Raw genomic sequence first — 27,672 nt, forward strand, 5'->3', positions numbered from 1 at the left:
GATACTTTTTCCTTGGGACCTGTGGTGGCTGCTCAACACGTTGTGTAAGCTTACCCAGCACCCCGAGCAGGCAGAACAGCATCGATTTCCTGGTATGACTGGGAGAATGAATGCGTGAATGAGAGAGTGACTGGCTTTCTTCTCACCATCTTTTTCTACCTCTACCTGTGGGCAGAGGGATACGGTCGTTACCTTGCTGGAAAGGCAGTCCGATGCAGGTAAGCTATTCAAACAGAGCTCCATCCTATCTCTTTAACTAGAGATAGGAGTAAATATCCACCACTTTCTCCAACAAGGGGGAGAAAGTGGATGCCAACATGAGACAAACCCATTACTTTTACATTTGCTCATGTAAAGGAAAAAGTTCTTACAATGCTGGTACGAAGAGATACGCTTGCCTCTCTCTTAGTACTCGGCCAGAGGTCTGACCATTGATCCTGCGGTGCACACCCCGATCAATCGGACAGAGGCTTGGATCCCTCCCTCGCTCTTACGACCAGGGAGGCATTCCAGTAGTGGCCGAACACCAGTCTGTTCATCAAAAGACTCAGATTCCACCCACCAAGAAGTGAGTCTTCCTATTGTTAAAGGACCGATGGTTTGTATTACGTATCGGAACAAATGACAATTTGTCGAAAATTGCATTTTTCCTAACTATACAAACCTGAGGTCCTTTAACATAAAGTCCCTCCTCATGCCACCCCTCACTCTGCGTATTTTGCATGGCCAAAAGCAAAAGTGATTTGTTTACCCCCTCCCAGTCGCGCGGCGCGCGACGATCGGACAAGCAGTTAACTACCGTTCTCCCTTGTTCGAAGCTTACGACCGTTCCAGCTGCCGCTAGCTACTTCCTATTGTTAAAGGACCTCAGGTTTGTATAGTTAGGAAAAAATGCAATTTTTCGACAAATTGTCATTTTGAGGTGGAAATTTACAGCTGGTCACAACAAAGACTTACATCTCTAATTTCAGACAGCTTGAAAGCAGTGGAGATTATTCATGCACACATTGGATCAGCTGTACAAAGCGTCGTCCGAGACCTTGAGCCTGATCTCATTCTCGAGTTGCTGCACCACATCGCTCGGCAGAAACAGGGGCTGTTCTCGTGTTCTTACCTGGATGGAATGAGATCTCCAAACTCAACACCATGATACAAAACGACGGGATGATGGGTGGCCGTGAGTATTTGGGTTTTATGCGTAAACATAGTTGGTAGGTTTAATTTTCCTTTGAAAGCGCCTGAGTGGCATGGTTGGTATGGTGTTGGGTGCCACCTCAGTGGACGCGAGTTCGATTCTTGAGCATTCCACTGAGGAGTGAGAGATGTGTATTTCTGGTGATAGAAGGTCACTCTCGACGTGGTTCAGAAGTCACGTAAAGCCGTTGGTCCCGTTTCTGAATAACCGCTGGTTCCATGCAACGTAAAAACAAACAAACAATTTTCCTTTGGGAAATTTGTGGTGTTTGAAAAGCTAATTCCCCTCCTTGTAATGGTGCCAAACCGGAATGTAATTATTTGATATTTTAACTTGGTTTAACCAGACTCACTTAGTCCCATTTTTGGGGGGTTGGGCGTAGGGCATGCCTGAATGATTTGCACTTATAGATGAAAGGCAAAGGAGTTGGTCATCCAGGCAGAAAGAGACCAAATAAAACAGAAGCAAAACTGAAGACAGATAGCAATGCTGTTTGGGGCTTGGATGAAAGAGGAGGGTTGAGCTCTGAAATGATAAAATTGCTTGGTGGGAGTGACATTTTTTAAGGACAGAACTTTGACATTCATACCACTTAATTATAAAAAAAAACATGAAAGAAAAAAATTGGAAAAAAAGGGTTCTATTAGATTTTTCTATAATGTTTTTCTAAGTTATATACCAAATTTCAATGCTATAGCTTTCAAACTAAGTGAGATGATAGAATTTTAATGTCAATAAGTATAGTTTGTTCATGCCACTTACCTGACAGATATATATATAGCTGTATTTTCTGACGTCCGACAGAAATTTCTTTAAACTCGCGGCACACGCAGTGGGCGGCCAGGTGGTAGTACAGGGGGTCCTCGAGTTACGACGTTGATCCAGTTCTTACGATGCATCGTAACACGAATTTCAGCGTAAGTCGGAACATTGAAAAATAACATGATTTAATGTAAATACCTATCAATAACAACGATAGAACGAAAAAAATTCCTTACCTTTATTAGTTTGATTGGCTTGCACACTGGAGAGGAAGCTGCGGTGCTGGAGAGACTGGGGGAGGTTAGTGAAGAGAAAAAGAACCTCCAGAAGTTGCTGGAGATGCTGAGGCAGATGATTCTTGAGGTGAGGCAAATGATTCTAGAGTTGAGGCAGAACAAACAATCTTTTCGCCTTCTCCTGAATCACCATAAGGCTGACTGGGATACGCCGTTGATTTTGTTCTTCCAACCAAAGCACCAATAACCTTTCCATTTCAATTATTAGACCACTACGCTGCTTAGTTATCACTGTCGCTTTCATAGGAGCAGATCCTTTCACATGTTCAACGATGCGCTCTTTATTCTTTGATAATGGTAGCAACGGTCGAACGGCTAAGGCCAAGCGAGCGGCCAATGTTTGTTGGCGTTTCTCCCTTCTCGGATCGCTTTATAATGTCCACTTTAATTTCCATGGTGATGGCCTTTCTTTTCTTCGATGCACTACCATCAGAAGAGTCCGCCTTGCGCTTGGGAGCCATAACAAAGAGCAAAAAGTTACAAAAACGATACAACACGAGGGAGAGAGAGGCAGTGTAAACAACCAAAATGGCGTATGGACGAGGACTGAGCGTAGCGAAGCGACGCCGTCCTCTCCCCCACAAAGCGTATTCTTCGCCGTGCGCCTGGAAACTAGTTCGAGTTTTGTTTACGTTGCTTACGACGCTAAACCGCGTAAGACGGAACGACGCAAAATATTATTTTTTATATTTTTATGGGGGCGCGTTCGTAACCACGAAACATCGTAAGTCGAGACCAGCGTAACCCGAGGACTTACTGTACCCATTCCCGCCGCTGGGAGGCGGATATCAGGAACCATTCCCATTTTCTATTCATATTTTTTTCTGTCGCCCGTCGGTAAACATCTGTTACAGACCTCTTGCTCAGGATTTTTTGGAAATTGACTCGCTTTTAAGTATCTGATTGATTTTTTTAGTATTGAATTGGATTGTTGAATTGGCATGCGCGATAGTGGACCGTTTTTGATTTTGGATTGACTTTTCTCTATAAGATATGTCTGGATCAAGTGTTGTGAGTTTCAGAGTGTGTGTGAGGGCTGATTGTAAGGTGAGGCTACCGAAAGCATCGGTAGACCCCCACCACACAGTATGTATGAGTTGTAGGGGGCTTAATTGTTTGATTGATCATCGGTGCAATGAATGTGAGAAATTGACTGATGATGAATGGAGAGTATATGAGTCATATCGCCTTAAATTGTGGAGCGCGATAGGATCAGGAGGTCTTCCTCAAGGATTGTTTCTTCCAAAGGTAAGACTAACATCTCTCCTGCACTAACACCTGTAGTGTTTACAACCCCACCCCTAAACCTGTGTTGCCTTCGGGCTCTGATTCTGTGTCGGGAGGAGCGGATGCTCTCTCTATGATTTTGGAGTCTCTTCGCACTCTGGAGACCAAAGTGAAAGCCTTAGAAACTGGCTCGGTGCAAGTGTGTGATCGTGCCCAGTTGTGGAGGGGGCGTCAGATCGGCCGCCATAATGCCTCTAGGCCTAGAACCTCTATCAGACTCCCAAGACCCGGGAGGGGAGGAGGTATGTCGAAACGCCGCAAGAGGGTTACGGGGGCTTCCCACACCGATCTGGCGTCCTTCGGCAGACCATGTAGCAAAGACCCAGGCTGCCAAGGACCGTGCACGAGCACGCGTCATGAAAGAAAGAGTGCTTCTCGTCCTCCGAAGCGTCCTCCCCGCGCAAGGGGTGGAGCGCTCGGAGAGACTCTCGTCCGTTAAAGAGGACGTTTCTTGCGGAGGACGCTTCACGTCCTCTTTCGCCGCTTTCGTCGGAAGACGCTTATGATGTCTTTCCGCCTCAGAAGAGAGGTAGGATCTCCTCCGATGAGGACGCTAGGTTGCGCGCACAGGCGCGTATACCTGAGAAACAGGTAGCTGTACCTGTGAGAAGGAAGGAGGCGTCCCCTCGCCCCTCGTCTTCTCACAGGATCAGTCCTGCTTCCTCTGCTCATTCTTCTCCGACGAAGAACATTCTTTTGTCCCTTCAGGACCAGCTAGCCTCGCTTATGGCTCAGAGGACTCGCCCAGCAGCAGTCGAGCCTAAGCGGAGGAAGGACCTTAGACTGCCTGTCAAGAGGACTAAGCAGTCTCCGTCTCCTTCACCTACTGCGTCTCGTTCGCCGATCGCTTCTCCTTCAGCGATTCGCGATCCTCGTTCGTCATCTAGAAGGACGTTACGTCAGGACGCTTTTGAAGACGCTCTGTACGAGGACGCTCGGCAGGACGTTCGGCAAGACGCTCGTCAGGACGCTTGTCAAGACGCTCGTCAGGACGCTTGGCAGGACGCTAGGCAGGACGTTCGTCAGGACGCTTGGCAGGACGCTAGGCAGGACGTTCGTCAGGACGCTCGCCAGGACGCTACACAGGACGCTCGGCAGGACGCTCTCCAGGACGCTAGACAGGACGCTCGGCAGGACGCTTGGCAGGAAGCTCGCCAGGACGTTCAGGCCTCCTTTCAAGACGTTTTTGGGGATTCTGATCAAGAAGTCTTACCCCCAGACGCTATTTTACGCGCTCAGGCACGTATGCCAGCGAAGAGATGTAAGGACGCTTCTCGGGCAGGTGAGACTGCCGCGGAAGGCGCTGAAGACGCTCGTCCTCCTCAGGACGCTCTACCATCAACGAGCAGTAAGCGTCATAAAGAAGACAGCCGTAATAAGGCTGCATCTTGCAAGGATAGGGGTCCTTTGATCTTGCTAAGACCCGCTAATAGGACGCCTTCTCCTGACAGACGTTCTCCTCTTCCGTTTAGAGAAGAAGGAGAACTAAGTAGTTCGGCTGAATCGGGTGAAGAGGAACCTGCTACAGCCCCTTCTATCTCGGACTATAAAGTCCTAGTTAGACTCTTGCGTGCTTCTTTTGAGGACAAATTTCAGCCCGCAGCTCCCAAGTCTCCTCCTTCACAGTTTTCTTCATCGAAAACTGGTAAAATCCCGGAGTTTGTAGAGATGAAAACTTCTCTATCAACGAAACGTGCTTTCAAGAAGCTCCAGGATTGGATGATAAGAAGGAGAGACCAAGGCAAGACGACCTTCGCCTTGCCTCCTACTAGACTTAGTGGAAAAGGGGGCATTTGGTATAGAACCAAAGACGAAGTGGGAGTTCGTATCCCTTCTTCGGCTCAAGGAGATTTCTCCAGCCTTGTGGACTTACAGAGGAGGTCGCTTTTACCCTCTGCTAAGGTAACTTGGACCGCGTCGGAGACTGACCATCATTTGAAAGGTCTGCTCAGGACGCTGGAAGTCTTCAACTTCCTTGACTGGTGTTTGGGAGTTCTGGATTTGCAAGCGAGAAGCCCAGAATCTCTTAGTCTGGGGGAGCTGTCCAGCGTGTTAGCATGTATGGACAAAGCCGTCAGGGATGGTTCGGAAGAGCTCGTATCTCACTTTGGAACAGCTTTGTTAAAAAGAGAGCTTTGCTGTGCAACTTCGACAGCGCGTTCGGTGACGCCAGCTCAGAAAGCGGATTGTTGTTTTCCGCCTCTTTCGAACCATCTCTTCCCCCAGACTTTGTAAAGGACCTGATGAACAGCTTACAAGAAAAGGCTACTCAGGATCTTTTGGCCCAGTCTACAAGACGGTCAGCCGTACCTTCAACCTCTTCGGCTGCAGTTCGTCCGCCGAAGAAAGTAAAGCCCATTTCGTGGGCTCCCCCCTCGAGAGCAGCTCCTCGAGGGAGAGGGTTTTCACGAGAAGAGCTTCTTTTAAGCCAAAGCCTTCCAAGTGAAAAGCATGTCCTTCAGACACCAGTCGGAGCCAGACTGAAGTATTTTGCTGGGAGCGTGGAGAGAGAGACGCACGGACTCTTGGTCCCTCAAGATCGTGGAGCAGGGGTACAAGATCCCCTTTTTAGATCTTCCTCCTCTTTCCCTACGACTCCCAGAGACCCTTTCCCCTTCTCCATCCTACCAAGGAGAAAAGAAGAAAGTCTTGTTCGATCTCCTTCAGCAGATGATCGACAAAAGAGCGGTGGAACAAGTCGCGGACCTGGGTCTCCAGGTTTTTACAACAGAATCTTCCTAGTACCAAAGCAGTCCGCTCAGGTTCTGGCGTCCGTTCTAGATGTAAGCAGGCTCAATCTTTTCGTGGAAAAGATCAAATTCACGATGGAGACGCCTCATTCTGTTCGGGGAGCGTTGAGACCGGGGCGACTGGATGGTATCCTTAGACTTGCAGGACGCGTACTTCCACATCCCGATCCACCCTCTTTCAAGAAAGTATCTAAGATTTGTCTTGAACAACAAAGTATGGCAGTTCAGAGCGATGTGTTTCGGACTGACCACGGCTCCGATGGTGTTCACAGTAGTGATGAAGAACGTAGCGAGGTGGCTACACTCTTCGGGAATAAGAGTTTTCCCTATACCTCGACGACTGGCTGATAGAGCGTCGTCGAGAGAGAAGTCTGAAGGACTTGCAGTTCACTTTAGCCTTAGCGAAGTCCCTGGGACTTCTGGTCAACCTCGAAAAGTCGCATCTGACCCCAACACAGTCCATCGTGTTATCTGGGGATTCAGATGGATTCAGTGGCTTTTCGAGCGTTTCCGTCCCACAGGAACGTCAGCGGCTAGGCTTAGAAAAGATCTCAGCCTTTCTAAGGAAAGAGACTTGCTCGGCGAGGGAATGGATGATCTGCTGGGGACCATTTCCTCGCTGGAAAGGTTTGTTTCCTTGGGAAGACTGCACATCAGGCCTCTCCAATTCTTCTTGGCAGACGAGTGGAAGGCCAAAGACGATCTCAATGCAGTATTGAGAATATCGATTCCAATCAAGAACCACCTAAGATGGTGGTTGGACCCTCAGAAGCTTCAAGAGGGCGTGTCCCTAAGTCTTTTGAGCCCCGACCTAGTGTTTGTTTTCAGACGCTTCCATCACAGGATGGGGAGCAACACTAGGGGGAAGGAAGTGTCAGGCTCCTGGAGAGGGGAACAGGTAGCCTGGCATATAAATGTCAAAGAACTGGCAGCAGTATTCTGTCCCTGCAGTTCTTCGAAAAGAGTTTGGAGAACAAGATTGTTCAGATAAACTCGGACAATACCACAGCACTCGCTTATTTAAAAAACCAGGGAGGAACACACTCCAGGACGTTGTACTCCCTAGCGAGAGAGATTCTGCTGTGGGCAAAAGGAAAGAGGTAACGATCCTGACGAGATTCATTGCAGGTGTGCAAAACGTCAGGGCAGACCTTCTCAGTCGTCGGGACCAAGTCCTTCCGACGGAATGGACCTTGCACGAGGACGTTTTGTCGAGACCTGTGGACGCTGTGGGGACGTCCACTGGTCGACTTATTCGCAACGTCAAGGAACAAGAGACTTCCTCTTTACTGCTCCCCGGTCCTGGATCCAGAAGCAACTCGCGGTAGACGCTTTGCTTTGGAATTGGACGGGCCTAGACCTTTAATGCCTTCCCACCATTCAAGATTCTGGGGGAGTCATGAGGAAGTTTGCGGCCTCGGAAGGGACAAGGTTAACCCTGATCGCTCCGATGTGGCCAGCGAGTGAGAATGGTTCACAGAGGTCATGTCTTTCCTTGTAGACTTTCCAAGGACATTGCCCTGGAGGAAAGATCTACTCAAACAGCCTCACTTCGAAAGGTTTCACCAAAACCTCTCTCTCTGAGTCTGACTGCGTTCAGACTATCGAAAAGTTGGCCAGAGCGAGAGGTTTTTCGAAAGCAGCTGCTAGAGCAATCGCACATGCGAGCGTGCTTCCACAAGAGCTGTTTACCAGTCGAAGTGGGCTTCCTTCAGGGCATGGTGTAAAAAGGAGGGAGTTTCCTCTTCCTCGACCTCTGTGAACCAGATAGCTGATTTTCTGCTATTTCTCAGAAATGTGCAGAAATTAGCGGTCCCTACCATCAAGGGATATAAAAGCATGTTGTCAGCGGTTTTTAGGCACAGAGGCCTAGACCTGTCTGACAACAAGGATATTCATGACCTTTTGAAGTCTTGCGAGAACCTCGAAGGTTCCTCAAATGAGACCTCCTTCATGGAATCTGGATGTAGTCCTGAAATTCCTTATGTCGAACACTTTCGAACCGCTTCAGGACAGCGTCTCTTCGGAACCTGACAAGGAAGGCTCTTTTCCTAACTTCTCTTGCGACGGCTAAGAGAGTTAGTGAAATTCAAGCGTTTAGCAAGTTAATGGGCTTCAAAGGGGACAATGCTGTCTGCTCGTTGAACCCATCTTCTTGGCGAAGAATGAAAATCCTTCGAACCCTTGGCCGAAGACTTTCGAGATCAAGGTATGTCAAGTCTGGTGGGCCAAGAACCAGAGAGAGTCCTTTGCCCGGTAAGGGCTCTCAAGTTCTATGTGCATAGAACTAAAGAGGTAAGAGGTCCCTCAGGTAACCTCTGGTGCTCTGTGAAGAGGCCAGAGTTACCTTTATCGAAGAATGCTGTGGCTTTCTTTCTAAGGGACACCATTCGGGAGGCTCATTCATCTTTCCAGAAGACTGATTTGAGCCTCTTCCGAGTAAAAGCGCACGAAGTACGAGCCGTCGCTACCTCTCTTGCCTTCCAAAAGAACATGTCAATCAAGGACATCCTCGATTGCACCTTTTGGAGGAGCAACTCCGTCTTCGCCTCACATTACCTAAGGGATGTGAGAACGATCTATGACGATTGTAATGCACTGGGGCCATACGTTTCTGCGGACACAGTATTGGGGTCCGAAGTAGCTCTTTCCCTATTCCTTAGTTAGGTTAAGTTAGGTTGTTGTGTTTTTAGGTTGTGGTGAGTCTTATGTGAAGATCTCCCATCCGTTAGTTAGTCTTAAGGGGTTTTTGTGTATAGTTGGTCAGGTGGTGGTCAGTTGCTTCGTTGCCCTCATTTGTATGGCCCGATGATCTTGTCACGCTGAGTGAGGTCTCGCACACCCGTTGACAGATCATCCAGAGCGCACCAGCACTACAGGTCTCCACCTGGCTGGCAACTCTGTAATTAAGCAAAAGCAGCCTTACGTGACAGTAATTTACATAGTCTACTTTGCAAACAGGTAAGGAACCAAGATGTATATCATCTACTTAATTTTAGTTTCCCAAAAAAAAAAAAAAATCCTATTCTGTCTTTTCCCACCATCCGAAGGTGTGATTCAGCTATATATATATCTGTCAGGTAAGTGGCATGAACAAAATGTTATTGTTATTATACAATTAAGTTTGTTCATACTTACCTGGCAGATATATATAATTAAAGTGCCCGCCCTCCTCCCCTCAGGAGACAGAGGCATTAATAAAAATATGAATAGAAAATGGGAATGGTTCCTGATATCCGCCTCCAGCGGCGGGAATGGGTACTACCACCTGGCCGCCCACTGCGTGTGCCGCGAGTTTGAAATTTCTGTCGGACGTCAGAAAAATACAGCTATATAATATATCTGCCAGGTAAGTATGAACAAACTTAATTGTATAATAACAATAACATTTTGAGATACAGGCATTCAAAGTTTTTCCTTTGTATTTTTATAAAGACAGTGTTTAATAAAATAATGATTATTATGAATGTATATTTCTTTTTTGGGTATTGATAAACCAAAACTATGTTATTTATCATAAGTTTAAACTCATAAATGATGATCCCTTTGCTCATACGTATATCAATTTCTAAGCCTGGGTGCCACTGCGTCTAGGCAAGACAGGGCACTCCTTCCTATGCAACTCTCTCTCTCTCTCTCTCCTTCTCTAACCAAACTCAGCTTTATTACAGAGAATTTTCTTCTTCTGTATGTTAGCGATATGTATTCCTTGTATTTTCCTCTTTGGCATGATGAAATTCCTTGCCGAAAAAAAGATAAACATAAAAGCAAGAGAATGTCAGAGGTGAAGCTCAAACTTGTACTCTCTATTTTTATAAAGGCAATGTCAATAAATCATGATTATTATGAATTTCATATTCCTTTTTGGGTATTAATAAATAAACCAAAACTATGTTATTTATCATCAATGAAGATCCATTTGCTCAAAGATCGTAGCCTGGGTCACGGTGTGACGTGTGTGTCAGGCAAGACGGGGGCGTTACTTACTACGCAACCCTTCCTCTCTCTCTTTACTAACTATGCTAATATCGCGTATATTATGATATTCTGTAATCATATTAGATCGAATTTTCTTTGTCTGTATGTTAGCGAGATATCTTGCTTGTCTTTTCCTCATTGGCAAGACGAAATTCTTGCCGAAACAAATATAAACATACATAAAAGCAAAGCGAATGTCAAGAAGGGAAACTCGAACGTGTACACTACATGGGGTTTGTTTGCTCGCACTGCATCGTGGTTGGTAGCTGACTTCCCTTCTGCGACTCATGGAATCTCTACAGATGCCATTGCTCACAATTTCTTTGACAATAATATTTATAAAATTTACAATAACAGAATATTGCATTTTCTTGTACAGATCAATGTTTTGGCTTCTTGAGTTACGTCTACTAATTACTCTGTAACTACGAAAGTAAGAGGAATTTTGACGAAATTATTCGTATATGTATTCTGCATTGCTCCATGAATTTTTTCATCACTGCATTTTTTCGCCCTATACCCTCATATACGTATAAGGGTTCTGGCCGGCCCGCTTAAGTCCCAAGCTGACAAGCCATGGCTCTGCCATATAATACAATGAAGTTTTTGATCAATAATGGTCACAAGTTGAGCGCCTCGGTGATGTGATCAGTATGGTCTTGGCTTGCTACCTCGGTGGCTGCAAGTTCGATTCTCGGGCATTCCACTGAGGTGTTAGAGATGTGTATTTCTGGTGATAGAAGTTCACTCTCGAAGTGGTTCGGAAGTCACGTAAAGCCGTTGGTCCTGTTGCTGAATAACCACTGGTTCCATACAACATAAAAACACCTTACAAACAAACAAACAAACAATGGTCAGAAGTTTGAAAACAAATATGTTTCCTCTTTTCAGGAAATACTCTTGTGATTCCATTGCACTACCATGATGCCCACAGTCAACCAGAGAGAAGTTTTCGATAGGCCTCCACAAGGTACGTGTAGAATTACCCAGTTGCCTTTTTCTTAAACTATATACTATATTCAGTACTTGAAGATTTATCCAGTTATGTTAATAAACTTCAGTACACTTGTTTTAGATCATATAATTTCTTAGGTTAATTTATATGCCTTGTGAAAGATCTGTGTGAAAATGAAGAATGAATTAGCATCTCTTTCCAGTAATTACTACATATATCCATTGTTAACTATGGATATAGAGTCTGCAAATAGGTCAGTGTTGAATAGCTGTAAAAAAGGTTAAGGTTGAGTATAGTACATTTCAGATGAGATCACTTAAAGTGAATCATATAGTTAGTGGACTTTATTAAACTAAATGCAAATGTTTTTAGAATATCTGTTGGAATTGTTTTCATAATGTCTTTAATGATGAAATATTGCAAAAACTGTTGAAGAAACTTTAATGGTGGGTAAACAGAATTTTGCAGGTCAACAATTGCTTCCATTTCAGGTGTGCGCAAGATAGTGTTAGGCAAAACCAACATCGCAGAAACGAGCATCACTATAGACGACATAGTCTACGTGATAGACAGTGGCTGGATCAAGATGAAGAATTATGACAGAGAGGGTAACGTGCAAACTCTCATGCCGGAATGGGTAACTCACGCAAATGCCAAACAGCGCAGAGGGCGAGCCGGAAGGTGAGTTTCTCTTCTGCGGTGTGTTGGTAGAATGGTTCCTTGCTTTTATTGTGGATCATTTTTAACCTGCCACAAATAAGGCAGTTATAAGTGTTTTTAGAGAAATGTCGAGTACTCGCGAATTTTAGAATACAGGCAGTCCCCGGGTTACGACGGGGGTTCCGTTCTTGAGACGCGTCGTAAGCCGAAAATCGTCGTAAGCCAGAACATTGTCAAAAATCCTAAGAAAACCTTACTTTTAATGCTTTGTGTGCATTCAAAACTATGTAAACTGCATTCTTATTGCATTTTTCATAAAAAAACTTTAAATATTGATTATTTTGCATTTTTGGTGTCATATTTGAGGTCCCAGAACCAGAAAGTCGGATATGCCACTTCCACGGATTTGGAGTTATGCATACTGGTAGATTTGGCAACCTTTTCTCTGTGTATTTGAGGCATTTCTAGGCCATTCCACCATTTACATACGGTCGAAATTCCTACTGGGACAGTCGGAATTATCGATTTTAGCTACAGGAAAGAACATGACTTCGAGCGGTGCTGGCAGCCGCTCGGACGCTTCATGAGGACCAGATCGACGCATATCACTAGCGCTGATTAAGCCAATGAGAGCGCAAGCGTCACTTCGCGGGTAGCGAATTCTAGACCAATGAGCGTTTTTCCCCATAAGGCGCGTGAAGCATCGACCAATCACCTCGCAGCTTACAATCTCCCGCCAATGTTTACATCTCACTTCAGTGATCATCGCGGGAGATTACGATTATCTGTTGTGTTGTGCTGTTATTTTGTCTAAATTACTCTTTATTTAGCGGATGTACAGTAATTTTTATGATGAGTACAGATTATAACATTTTTTTCATTATTAGAATAGTAATAATAGTCGTAGTAGTAGTAGTAGTAGTAGTAGTAGTAGTAGTAGTAGTAGTAGTAGTAGTAGTAGTAGTGGATGAGGGTCACAGCTGGTAGCGATGTTTGGAGCTAACAGACTGCAATCTGATCGAGTTAAGTCCCCTTCACATTGCAGCTTCTATTAAAGGATGGGGGCCCTAGTAGTAGTTGTAAAAAAAAATTATTATGATAATATTATTATTGTGTATTATTGATGGTTAAACATCATGGTGATTCAAGGTTATCATCGTCAACATCATTATTACAACCATCATAATATTATTATTTCTATCATTATTATTATTATCATTATTATTATTATTATTATTATTATCATTATTATTATGACAATAGTATTACTATTCTATTATAGTATTTTCTTGTGATTGATTATAAGTATCGATGTATTATGATGATGAAAGGTTATCATCATCAGTGTCATTATTAGTACTAATATTATTGTACTATCATCATTATTATTATTACTATTATTATCATTATTATCATTATTATCATTATTATTATTCCCATTGTTATTATTATTACTATTATTATTATCATTATTATCATTAGCAATACTCGGTTTCTTATCACAAAAATGTATCGTCTTTTCAGCACACTATTATTACTTATCAATATTATTATTAATAGTATTATTATCATTATTATTACCATTATTATTATTAATGATAATAATAATAATGATATTACTCTTATTAATATCATCATCATTATTACAACAATATGATAACTTTATTATCGTTTTAACACATTCAATTATGGTTTAAGTGCTTGTTATGACTCAAATATTAAAAAAAATGGGAGTTTGGCAGACATTTTGAATGCTAGCGCGCAAGCGCACCCAACAATTTTTTTCAAATTTTCACAAAAAACTTATAAAGAGTATAGCTTTCATATGAAACTAAGTTTAAATCGATATCTTTCTTAGAAGCAGAGTAATGAATGATAAACTTTGAGGCCAATTTACTCATTTTTTAAAAGTGGCATATACGACTCGCTGGTTCTGAGGCCCTCATTTCATCTGCCAGATCAGCGTTTGTAGGCGTCGTAACTCTGGAACATGCGTCATAACCCAGGAAATAATTTCTGATGAATATAATTGAAAAGCATCGTAACCTCGGAACGTCGTAAGCCAAGACCGTCATAACCCGGGGACTGCCTGTAATGTTATTTGAAGTATGTTTCAAATGAATTTTTGCTCATTTTGAAAGACACTCAGTCCATAATTGTACATATTTTTTTTCTTCTTTTTCTTTTACAGGGTTCAAGAAGGCATCTGTTATCACCTATTCACACGCGTCAGAGAGAAACTCATGGACGAGTATCCCCTGCCAGAGATTTTACGCACGCGACTCGAGGAAATCATACTGCATGTCAAGATCCTTCGGCTGGGCTCGGTCAAACCCTTCCTGTCAAAAATTATGATGCCACCAGATGAGTCTGTTGTGGACTCGTCATTAAAGGTAGGGGAGGTCTTGGGTCTCAGAGCTGCAGACGTAGGGAGTCTTTTTCTCAGAACTGCAGACATGTTCTTGCATTGGAATTTTTCTAATTTTTGTAAATGTCATTTAAGTATTAATGTAGTATGTCTGACAGCATTGATGGTTTTGGTTGTCGCAATAACTTTTTCAGAATAAAGTATTTTTTTTTTTAATCTGTCCCAGGTAGATGCATCCATTCCCTCTGCTTTACTCAAAATTTAACCTCTCATTTAAGAACAAATTGTTTGGGAGAGATGTCGAAGAATCTAAAAATGCCCCTAAGTTGTTTTGAATTAATTTATGATGATAACAGAGCTACCATGACCCTGTCCCTTTTACTTTTCATTTTCCTTTGGTCTCTTCCACCTCAACTGTCTGGTTTGTTCAGGTCTGTCTTAAACCAGTTTCCACTTAGATAGACGTGTCCTCTGTATCTTTTTATCCAACTGCATGCATCACTTTACAAAAGAGTTGGAAGATTCAAATTCTAGGAGCTTGAAAGCAGAATGATTGAACAGTTAGTGAGATCACAGTCACACTTAACGATGTGAAGTGAAGGTCTGAAGGATTATCATAAGGGTTCAAAACTGAGGTATTGAATAATGAAATAAGATAGATACCAGGTAGGAATAGACTAAATAAGACAAAGAAAAATAAGTGAAAGATATCATTGAAGCTGTTGGCGAAAGGAAGCTTGCAAGAGGTCTTTTGTGCCAGATAAAATACGATGTACAAGCCACACTATGGTAGTTGGTACTTTAATATTAATTAGAAAATTATGAAAGTAGGAAGTTGTGAAATGAATATACGTATAAAGATAATTATCTAGTTTGTGTATTTTTTTTTTTTTTACAGATGTTGGAAACTATCAATGCTCTCGACGAGAGTGAAAACCTCACTCCGTTGGGTTTCCACTTGGCACGACTGCCAATTGATCCTCTCACTGGCCGTATGCTTCTCATGGCTGCGATATTTTCTTGTGTTGGGCCCATTTTTTGACATTTTTGACGGTGGCTGCCTGCTTGTCATTCAAGGATCCTTTCGTTGTTCCTTTGGTAAGTGAATGTATCGTGTATAAACGACCATTTGTATGTTGAAGTGAATGCTGTCGATCAATAGGTAATTGTGAGGTACCATAAGAAAGATTTTTTGGCATGATATAGTTGTTAAATAAACTTATATAAAATAGTGGTGGAATTTTCAGTAAATTTTACATTTGATGTCACTCATCTTTTAATCATTGTTCAGATAATACTCTTGTTTGCAAATTTGATTAATTCGTAGATCTGGTTTGACTTTAGTTCCTTATACTTTAGAGTGGAAATCCATATCTTCGTACAAAGTTTTATCTTATTTTGATACTGCTGAACATTTTTAAGATTTGCAGATCTATGAACATGTGAGTAGAGTGAGCTTTGTAATGTTTTTTTGAACTAAGACTGTAAGTTTGAATAGTTTGGTCATGAAGTTTTTCACTTGACAATAATTGAAAGAAACACGTCACTATGTTCTGCATTTCGTTTCTGGCAGGGCAAAGAGAAAATAGTAGACGCTATCAAGAAGCGGTTCAGCAAGAACACCAAGAGTGATCACATGATGTACGTGTACGTGTACGATGGATGGGAACGGGCTTGTCAGGCACACAATGATCGACAGTTTGTCCGGGAAAACTTCCTTTCAACTGCTGTCCTGTATCAACTCAAGTAAGTTGATATACTATTTTAAAGTAAAGAAATCATGACGGAGAATATCTCGTTCATCTCTGAGATTGGGTTTCTCAATGTTGTCGACCTGGAAGGTACTTCTAAAAGTTCCTTGCAGTATCTGTTTGGCCCTCCCCGAGGCCTCTTTTAGTAGTATAAGTCATTGATCTGCTAGACTAATGTATTATTGTAATAATTTAGTCTGCCACTGCAAATATCTATGGGGGATGGGGGCTTCTGCTTCCAGTATGTTTTATATATTACATTCAGCATTGCCAGATTTTCCTTAACCTGTTAATGATAATTATACTAATCAGAAAAGTGGGCATAGCAAAAACCATAAAAATAATGTGGCTAAGCCAAGAAAATCTGATGAACTGATGAGCTAATTTGTACTTTTCACATTTTTTAAATTAGAATTTAACTTTTTTTTTCTTTCTTTCTTTTTTTTCCCAAGAAAAGTAATGTTTCCTCCTTCCACAGGAACATGCGTCAACAATTCATGGGTCTTTTGTACGATCACAAATTTGTGAACATCAAAAATCCTCGGTCAGGTAAGGCCAGGCTTACAGTCTCATAGAATATTTGTTATCTTCATAAACTCCTGGTAGGTTTGGTGTTGTAAAACCATTTAGGTTGATTTCCTGCACAGTTTTGCTATTTAAAATAATCCAAATTCATTCCAAGCACAACATTGCCATTGAATAATCTTCTAATTCAGCTCATTCTTGGTACAGTTTGGCTATTGGGATCATATCAAGATTACTTATGGTTTCAAATTTAGTATGTACTAGAATCATTATTGATGTTCACAATTCATCTATATAAAATGCACTGATATCAAAGTATTCCTAAGGATATGTAATGAATATTTGTGTAGATACATAGATAGTTACAAGGAGTTACAAAGATTAGCATGTCTCAAAGACATAGTACATCCGAGGAGACATCATATGTTCACTTATCTTTAGGAGCAGGTTTTACTGTTCATTCACAGTGTCCTAATGATTTTGTCTAGCTTTCTTTAACTCACACTGTTGCTGTGTACAATTTCTGTTAAGTTCCTCATTGGACGAGTGGTTTTCGTGCTCGGCTGCCAATCCAGTGGTCTGAAGTTCGAGGAATTTATTTCTGGTGATAGAAATTTATTTCTTTATATGGTGTGGTTCGGATCCCACAATAAAATGTAGGTCCCGTTGCTAGGTGACCAATTGGTTCCTAGCCACATAAAAAATATCTAATCATTCGGGCCAGCCCTAGGAGAGCTGTTAATCAGCTCAGTGGTCTGGTAAAACTAAGATATACTTAACAATTTCTGGTGGAAGTTTATTCCATGTGTCACATATCTTATAAGTAAAGAGGCTTCCACAATTGTATGTGCTGTACCTCTTCAGTTCTAGTTTCCATCCATTATTTTTTTTTATTTATTTTTTTTTGCATAGTCACTTTCATTGGCATTTGGTTCTATCATTGAGTCTCACGACAACGTTTTTTGGTTACATCGTTGAGTCTCGTGACAACTTTTTTTTCTCCCGCTTGCAGAAGAGGCCAATCGTAATTCTGACAACCTTGCTCTAGTCAGAGCCATCATAACTGCTGGCCTTTACCCGAACGTAACAAGAGCGCTGCCCGTGAGGAAACCGAAGCCCAACAGAAATCCGCCCATGCTCACGGCTTACGAACGACGCGTACATCTCCACCCAAAGTCGGTCAATGAAAAAGAGGGTCTTTTCGAGAGTCCTTGGCTGATGTACAGAGAGAAAATCAAGTCTAGTAAGGTAGGTTGTAGTATGTTGAGTCGTTGCTTTTCATTTGATTATCTGTATTGATTTTTTTTTTTTTTGCTCAATTTTATCTCTCATATTCATTGTTATTCATTCATATTTTTTTTCTCTTTTTCCCACTTGAAGTTTGTACATTTCAGTAAAAAAAATGGAAGCAATAAGAATAATGGTACATTGTAATATCTGTAGGTCCTCATGTAGTGGGACTTTTTGTGAAACTTGCCCTCATCTCATGTTAATGCTAACAATTGTTTGTAGTCAAATATACCTTAATTCATGTCACACTATTTGCTCTGTTCTTCACCTGATTGATATTATTCAGTATCAGCCATAAATCTTTTTTTTGTACATGAACTTCCCTGCCAGATATATACTTAGCTATAGTCTCCGACGTTCCGACAGAATTTCAAATCTCGCGGCACACGCGACAGGTAGGTCAGGTGGTCTACCCTACCCGCCGCTGGGTGGCGGGTGTATGAACCAATCTATCTCTCCAGCCAGATTTTTTTCTGTCGCTGAAGCGATAACAACGGTTGTCGTTTCATTCCGATATATTCTTCATTTCTCGCTTGCCTGGAGATTGATTTGGACATTTTGGTGACGTATTCGCTCTATTTTGGCTTGGCATACGCTGATTGTGGACCGTTATTGACTTTGCGCTGGATTTTCCTGTAGAATGTCTGATTTTGATTCTGTTTCCAAAACTCCGGTTTTGTTTAGAGTATGTTTGACTGATGGATGTAAGGTGAGGTTACCGAAAGCTGCGGTTGACCCTCACACTATCTGTGTTAAATGTAGGGGGAATGAATGTTCGTTTAGTAACCCGTGTCAAGAGTGTGAGGTTTTGAACGAAGATGAATATAAGGCTCTTTCTTCTTATATTAGGAAACTTGAAAGGGATAGGGTACGTAAAGCTTCTTCAAGGAGTTCGAGCAGGTCGAGAATGAGTGAGAATGAAACTAACATTAATGTAGTTTTAGAACCTTCCTCCCAGGTCTCAGCTCTGCTCCCCGCACCGAAGCCGTAGATTCGTCTTCGAGGCGGCGGCCTCAAAAGCTTCCTTGTGTTCTAAGGAAGACAAGAATCTTCGTACTGATCAAGGTAAGAGTGTCAGTGATGATAAGTGCAGTGTACCCAGTGATGTGGAGGGTGCGTCTGACCGGCTCCTTAGTGCCTCCAGGCCTAGACCTCTTCCAGACTCCCAGTTCCAGTGGAGGAGGAAGTCGAAAGCCGCAGGAGGGCTAGGGAGAGCCCCCACCGGTCAGGCGTCCCCTCGGCAGATCCTGAAGTTCGCTCCCAGGCTGCCTTGGATCGTAAGAAGAAGAATATTCTTCGTCAGTGTTTTTCGTCGTCCTCTTCTCCTTCGCCGAAGCGTGGTTGGAGCTCTAAGGAGGCGTCACGCCCGTTGAAGAGGGCTGCGGAGGCTCCCTTCAGTACGTTAGCGTCCAGCCCAGAAGACTTTTCTGATGTAGCTTCCTTGCAAGCAAAGAAGCCTAGGAGAATCCTGTGATCGCCCTCCTTCTCCCGCTCCTCGCGCTGAGCTGGCTTCGGAAGAAGATCCTGGGGACTCTCCTTCTCGAGTGCTAGCGGGCCTACAAGCTCAGATCACAGCCTTGGCGGACTCCTTGGCATCGAGATCGCGTAGAAGGAAGGATTTGTCTCTCCCTATCAAGAGATCGAGGCGCTTTTCGTCGGAAGAGCGCTCTCCTTGTAATCGGCGATCTCCTTCTTTTGAGGATACTTCTACACATCGTAGGATTTCACGAGAGGAACACCACTCCCGCTCGGAGGTGTCGAGACGCCATTCGTCGGATAGGCGCTCATTGGACTATGAAGATATTTCCCCAGATCGGATTCCTGCCTCGGGTAGACGCTCCGCCCCTTCTGTTTCTCCTTCTCTAGAGTTCGTTAGCAAGAAGAGAGAGTCGCTCAGGTCATAGAATACGTACTTTTTCGTCGTCTCCGTCTCGTCTTTCTTCTCCTCGCCTTCTCAGAGAACCTAGGGAATGCCCTTCTGAAAGTAGGCGCGCTTCTCCTTCCGACTACTGTCGTCGGGCGTCGGATAACGTGACTTGTAGGTGCTCATCGCATGGAGTTCGCTCCTCCCCTGTAAGACATCAAGAGTCTAGTAGGAGCCCTGCGCCTGGTAAGCGTCCTTCTTTTAGTAGCTGTTCTCCTGGAGAAAGACGCCTTGATCCTCGTTTGCTTCGTTCTCCTAGTAGGCGCTCTTCATTCTCGAGACTCCCTACTCCTGATCGGTCTCCTCTTGCTAGAAGTCAAGAACGCCTCAAGCGCCCTGCTTCTGTTAGGCGCTCGGAGCCTTACAGACATTCTCCCCTTGGTAAGGACCAAGATCTCGTCGAACGCCCTGTTCCGTTTAAGCGCTCGGAGCATAGCAGCCGCTCTCCGCTTCGTAGGCATCAAGAGCCTCTCAAGCGCCCTGCTCCTGATAGGCGCCCTATTTTTAGCAACGTTTCGCCGCTTGGTAGGCGCCAGGATTCCCCTAAGCGCCCTGTGACAGATAGCGCTCGGCGCCTAGTAGCCGCTCTCCTCACGATCGGCGCCAGGATTTTAGTAGGCGCTCTCCCTCTCGTAGTCTCCCCGGGGATAGACGTGGTCTTTCTAGGGAAGGGAGTCCTTCCTCTTTTGCTGTTAAGAGTGGTGTCTTCGTTTAGGAAGGAATGCGATATGAGACAAGAATTTTCGGATAAGCGTCCTTCTATTACGACTCCTCGTTTTCCTGTACGCCGCTCTACTTTGGAATCTTCTCCTCATTCAAGACGTTTTGTCTCCTTCATCGCACTGTACCCCAGCTAGGAAAATCATCTAAGGATTCTCATAAGGATCCTCATCCTCGTTCTCCTCATCCTCGTTCTCCTCTTCAAGAAGACCAGGAAGCCTCTTAGGAAGAAACTAATACATCGGCAGCAGTTTTCTTCGTACAAGAAGCTCACAGAGCTTCTCCTTCAGGAGTTCGGAGAGTCTTTGAGCCCTACTGCTCCTCCTTCTCCACACTCGTTGTTCTCCACAGCGAAAGCAACGAAAGGATCTTCGTGTGTGAGAATGAAACCGACTCTTTCTATGAAGAAAGCGCTCAAGAGTTTCGGGTCATGGATGCGTACTAAAGAAGAAGCGGGGAAAACTATGTTTGCCTTCCCTCCGTCGAAGCTTTCAGGACGGACAGGATTTTGGTATGAGACAGGAGAACCCTTGGGACTGGGCCTTCCGTCTTCAGCTGACGCAGATTTTTCGGCACTAGTAGACGCCACTAGAAGATCAGCTTTGAATTCGGCCAAAACTATGTGGGCAATGAATGAAATGGATCACATTCTAAAAGGCATTTTTAGAGTCTTGGAAGTTTTCAACTTCTCGATTGGTCCCTCGGAGTCCTAGCCAAGAAACTCAAAGACCGGACACGTTTTCTCCGGAGGATTTGAATTGTGTCTTATCCTGTATGGATAAATCGGTGAGGGATGGGGCCAGCGAAATAGCTTCACTGTTTGGAGCAGGGGTCTTGAAGAAAAGATCAGTATTTTGCTCATTTTTAACAAAGTCTGTCTCACATGCTCAGAGATCGTCTTTGCTTTTTGCCCCTCTCTCTACGCAGCTGTTTCCTAAACACCTGGTTCAAGACATTTCGAAGGCTCTCTCTGCAAAAGCTACGCAGGACCTTCTAGCGCAGTCTGCAAGGAAGCCGCGCCCTACCTTCCAGACTAAGACGAAGAAAGCTAAGCCGACCTCTCAGGAACCCTTTCGAGGGGCTTCTACCTCTAGATCCTCTTCGTTCAGAGGTCGGAAACCAAATAGAAGAGGGAGGACTTTTACGAAGTCAATCAAACCTCCCAAGTAAGACTCAAGTCCTTCAGACAACTGTAGGCGCCAGGCTTTTACAGTTTGCAGAAGTCTGGGCCCAGAAAGACGCAGATGCCTGGACCCTGTCAATTTTGAGGAAGGGCTACCTCATCCCGTTCTCTTCGAGGCCTCCCTTGACGAATACCCCGAGGGAGTTGACAGCCAGATACAGGGAGCCCCATCATGAATCAAGCCCCCTCCGACTAGCAGTAGATCATATGCTGGAAAGGAGGCGATCGAACTAGTGGCAGATCATCTTTCGGCAGGCTTTTACAACCACCTGTTCCTTGTTCCGAAGTCCTCAGGGGGATGGAGACCAGTGTTGGACGTAAGCGCCCTGAACTTCTTCGTCGAAAAGAAGAAGTTCACGATGGAGACCACTGCCTCGTGTTAGCAAGCACTCCGTCCAGGGGACTGGGATGGTGTCCCTTGGACTTACAGGACGCTTACTTCCACGTACCAATCCATCCTTCCTCGAGGAAGTTTCTAAGATTCATGATGGGGGGAAGAATCTTCCAATTCAGGGCCCTGTGTTTTGGCCTCTCCACGGCCCCCCAAGTCTTTACGGCCATCATGAGGAATGTAGCACAATGGCTTCACCTAGAAGGGGTGAGGATTTCGCTCTACCTCGACGATTGGCTTATAAGGGCCAATTCCAGAGATCGTTGTCTGAAGGACTTGAAGAAAACCCTGGATTTGACTTATTCCTTAGGAGTTCTGGTCAATCTGCAGAAGTCAAGTCTGATTCCCGCTCAAGAATGCGTTTATCTGGGGATGCAGATGAACTCTCTGAGTTTTCGGGTTTATCCGTCACAGGAGAGGATAGCCCGGGGACTCGAAAAAGTAACAACCTTCTTAGGGAAAGAAGTATGCACAGTGAGGGAGTGGATGAGTCTGCTGGGACGCTCTCCTCACTGGAGCAATTTGTTTTCCCTCGGAAGGTTGCACCTGAGACCGCTCCAATTCTTTCTTCATCGGAATTGGAGTCGTCCTTCTCAGGATTTGAAGTTCTCCCTGTCAATTTCTCATCAAATCAAGGAGGAGTTAGCATGGTGGGCGGATCCCAACAAGTTCTCGCAGGGACTGTCTCTTCAATCCCAGAACCCCAGCCTGGTGTTGTTCTCCGATGCGTCGGAAACAGGTTGGGGGGCGACTCTGGGAACCAAGGAGGTGTCAGGAACCTGGGTGGGGGACCAGTCTTCCTGGCACATCAACAGGAAAGAACTAATAGCCGTGTGGCTTGCTCTGAAGGAGTTTGAGTCAGATGTGACAGGAGCAGTTGTGCAAATAAACTCGGACAACACCACGGCTCTGGCATACATCAGGAAACAGAGGGGGAACGCATTCCTTCTCTCTGTACGAAACAGCAAGAGATCTTCTTCTGTGGACAATTGAAGAAAGGGTGGGGGATAAAACTTCTCACCAGATTCGTACAGGGAGAAAGGAATGTAAGGGCAAGATCTCCTCAGCAGGAAAGATCAGGTCCTTCCCACAGAGTGGGACTCTGCACCAAAGATGTTTGCCAGAGCCTTTGGAAGTTGTGGGGCAGGCCTCTCTTAGACCTGTTTGCAACTTCAAAGAACAAAAGACTGGATCTGTATTGCTCGCCCATCTCGGATCCAGGAGCAATAGGGATAGACGCTCTCCTACTCGATTGGAAAGGACTCGACGTATACGCGTTTCCCCCCTTCAAGATTCTGGGGTTGACTTTAAAAAAGTTCGCAGAGTCAGATTCCGCGAGGATGACTTTGATAGCTCCCTTTTGGCCAGCACAAGATTGGTTCACAGAGGTGCTGGAATGGCTAGTGGATTTTCCAAGATCGCTTTCTCTAAGAAGCGATCTTCTCAGACAGCCCCACTTCGACAGGTACCACAAAAACCTCCCCGCTCTCAGTCTGACTGGCTTCAGACTGTCCAGAAACTGGTCAGAGCGAAAGGCTTTTCGTCATCGTCAGCAGCTGCTAAGGCAATCGCTAGAGCGAGGAGGTCTTCCACCTTACGTGTGTACCAGTCGAAGTGGGATGTCTTCAGAAGATGGTGCAAGAGGAATAACGTTTCCTCTTCCAGTACCTCTGTGAATCAAATTGCAGACTTCTTTTTATTCTTAAGACAAGAATGTGACTTAGTCGTTTCAACGATTAAAGGCTATCGTAGTATGTTGGCGAATGTCTTCAGGCACAGGGGCCTCAACTTATCGGAAGATAAGGACCTACAGGACCTTATTAGGTCTTTTGATACAACGAAAATGCAGTCTCCTAAGACACCTAGCTGGAATTTGGATGTAGTCCTTCAATTCCTTGGGTCCTCTAGGTTTGAACCCCCTAATTCAGCCTCATTCAGAGACCTTACTAGGAAGACTGTTTTTGATGGCTCTAGCTTCCGCCAGAAGAGTGAGTGAGCTTCAGGCGATTGATGGTAATGTGGGTTTTAAGGAGGACTCTCTCATTTGCTCTTTCCTTCCTGGTTTTCTTGCAAAGAATGAGAACCCATCAAGTCCATGGCCCAAGAACTTCGAGATTCGTGGGTTATCTTCTTGGTCGGAGAAGAACCCAAGAGAACTCTTTGCCCAGTGAGAATGGTGAAATAAAAAAAAAACTACCTTAGAAGAAAAGAGCAACTGAAAGCCAACCGAGAGGTCCTGTGGTGTTCAGTAAAAGACCCTACTCGTCCATTGTCGAAGAACGCATTGTCCTTCTTCTTGAGAAGCCTCATCAAAGAAGCACACGGATCCTGCAGAGAAGAACATCTTAGGCTTCTTAAAGTGAAAGCACGAAGTCAAGAGCATAGCAACTTCTCTTGCTTTCAACAAGAATATGTCCGTGCGAAATCTGATGGAGATAACATTCTGGAGATGTCAGTCAGTGTTCGCGAACCACTACTTACGTGATGTGAGAATCACTTACGAAAAATGCTTCACCTTGGGCCCGTACGTATCTGCGGATTCAGTGCTGGGGCAGGGAGCTTGGAACTCCATCCTGTTTTTTAGTAGTATAAATTTTTTCCCCTTGTATTTGTTGTTGTTGGTTGCCTTAAAGAGGATGCATGAAGGCATCTCTTTAGGTTGTAATACTAATCTTTAGTAGTTTGGTTAGGTGGTCTGATGAGTGTGGCTCCTTGCAGGTAGTAGTGGTTAGGACTGTTAAACCCTCTTACGCCGAGTGGACGTATTAAACGACGAGTCAAAATGTCTCCCGTATGCCGATTGGACGTATCATACGTCGGCTCAAAAAAGTTTTTTTAAAAATTCGCGGAAAAATACTTATAGGCCTACCAGCCGAAAACTTTTGTATCATGCGGCCTTGGGGGATGCTGGGAGTTCACAGATCAAGGCGTTGTTTTGTTTACAATCGCTACGCAGGCGCGCAAGCGCGAATTTCTTTCTTATCGCACTAAAAAGTATCAGTGACACACCTCGGAAATTATTTCGTCACTTGACATAATTATTGCACCATTTTAAATTATCCTTTACATGAAGTATTATATATGAAAATGTGCGCAATTTCATGCACAATACAACTAAAAAATACTCATGATTGTAGCTTTTATCAATTTTGAAATATTTTCATATAAATAATGATAAGTGCAAAAATTTCAACCTTTGGTCACCTTTGACTCTACAGAAATGGTCGAGAAATGCAATTGTAAGCTAAAATTCTTATATTATAGTAATATTCAATCAATTGCCTTCATTTTGCAACAAATTGGACGTCTCTAGCACAATATTTCGATTTATGGTGAATTTATGAAAAAACTTTTTCCTTACGTTCGTGCGATAACTCTTCCGATAAATTTTTCGTGCGATTGTCCTAATGTTTGCACCCTTTTAAATTTGCCGTTACATAAAGTTTTATATATGGAAATGTGCGCAATTTCATGCACAATACAACAAAAAACAACCCATGGTTGTAGCTTTTATCAGTTTTGAAATATTTTCATATAAATAACGTTAAGTGCAAAAATTTCAACTTTCGGTCAACTTTGACTCTACCGAAATGGTCGAAAAACGCAATTGTAAGCTAAAACTCTTATATTCTAGTAATATTCAATCATTTACCTTCATTTTGCAACGACTTGGAAGTCTCTAGCACAATATTTTGATTTATGGTGAATTTATGAAAAAAAAAAAAAAATTACGTTCGCGCTGGTAAACTCTTCCGAAAAAATCAGAATTTTTTTGTGCGATTGTCGAAATGTTTGCACCATTTAAAATTAGCTGTTACATAAAGTTTTATATATGAAAATGTGCGCAATTTCATGTAGAATACAACTAAAAATGATTGAAGGTTGTAGCTTTTCTCTTTTTTTCGAAATATTTGCATATAAATCACGATAAATAGAAAAAAAACCACGTTCGGTCAAATTTGACTCTACCGAAATAGTTGAAAAACGCAATTGTAAGCTAAAACTCTTACGGCCTAGTAATATTCCGTCATTTTTCTTCATTTTGAAACAAATTTGAAGTCTCTAAAACAATATTGTGATTTATGGTGAATTTTTGAAAAATATATTTACCTTCACTCCGCGCGTCGATTCGCGGCCGCAAGTCTCCGAAATACGTACATGGCATTATCTAATATTTGCTCCTTTTCATATTAGCCGCTTTTTATAGAGTTTTCATATATCAAAATGTCGCAAATTCATGAAGAATACAATAAAAAATAATGAAGGTTGTAGCTTTTTCCATCTTCGAAATATGTTGCATATGAAAAAATATATATATTAAAATTTCGACATTCGGTCAAATTTAACTCTCGTCCGAATAGGTCGAAATCTGCAATTCTAATTCTAAAACACTTTCTTACAGTATCGTAATATTCAATCATTTGTCTTAATTTTGAAACAAATTGGAAGTCTCTAGAACATTATTTAGAATTACGGTGAATTTTTGAAAATAACATTTTTTTACGTCCGCTCGTTACGAATTCGTACATCATTTTGTGATAATATTTTTCCGGTGTTGCTTTTATTGTTTTACTATGTATTATATATCAAAATGATTGCAATTTAGTGTACAATACAACGAAAAAAAAAGTAACTCGTTAGCTTTGACCGTTTTTTTGCACAGCGTGATTTGAATACAATTATCTATGAATTTTTTTTTTCGCTACCATATATCGCATTATTTACATATGATAATGATATTATTTTTCATTTCTGATGATTGCATACTAAACTTCAGGCAATGAAAAAAAAATGAGCCAAAAATGAACTCTTAATCTTCAAAACTAAGCGCGCTGTGATTTTTTGAAAAAATTATTTTTCCGGTTCTGCGCTCACTCCAAACCGGCGCCGGCATACAGGTAGAGGTTTTGATTTTTAGGGCTTCGGCGGAAGAGGGTTAAGATAGGGATGAACTCCCTTTAACAGGATCCGACTTGGATTCTACCACACAAAGGATCATATATCCCAGTGGATAGATCCGAGAGTCTTTCAGCATCAGGTCACGTCCTAGCTGTAGCTCTCCAGGCAACGCAGACTCAGAGACAGTATCAATGAAGTCTTCTGCCTGAACAGGTAAGAACCAAGGTTATTTATATCCTACAACATCAGTTGTTTCTTATCTCCTACCATTACTTTAGCTGTCTCTTACCCTCCACCAAGGGTGCCAATCAGCTAAGTATATATCTGGCAGGGAAGTCATGTACAAAAATGATATTGTTAAGCTACAATAGTTTTGTACATACTTTACACCTGGCAGATATATACGTCTAATGGCCCACCCAGCCTCCCCTCAGGAGACAAGTGAAAGAAAAAAATCTGGCTGGAGAGATAGATTGGTTCATACACCCGCCACCCAGCGGCGGGTAGGGTAGACCACCTGACCTACCTGTCACGTGTGCCGCGAGATTTGAAATTCTGTCGGAACGTCGGAGACTATAGCTAAGTATATATCTGCCAGGTAAGTGTGTACAAAACTTTATTGTAGTTTAACAATATCATGTTATTATCAAATAATCCCCTGGTATTATTGATCATCTTCCCTTTTATAAATTACCTTCCTCTCAGTTGTATATATTCGTCTGCTGCATAGATATGGAT

General features: G+C 43.2%; 1 pseudogene; it reads left to right on the forward strand.

Moving 5' to 3' along the window:
* LOC135205126 (ATP-dependent DNA/RNA helicase DHX36-like) overlaps positions 1-27,672 on the forward strand; it is a 93,826-nt pseudogene that overhangs the window by 57,196 nt on the left and 8,958 nt on the right.

Source organism: Macrobrachium nipponense, chromosome 48, assembly GCF_015104395.2.
Source record: "Macrobrachium nipponense isolate FS-2020 chromosome 48, ASM1510439v2, whole genome shotgun sequence".
NCBI classification, from domain to species: domain Eukaryota; kingdom Metazoa; phylum Arthropoda; class Malacostraca; order Decapoda; family Palaemonidae; genus Macrobrachium; species Macrobrachium nipponense.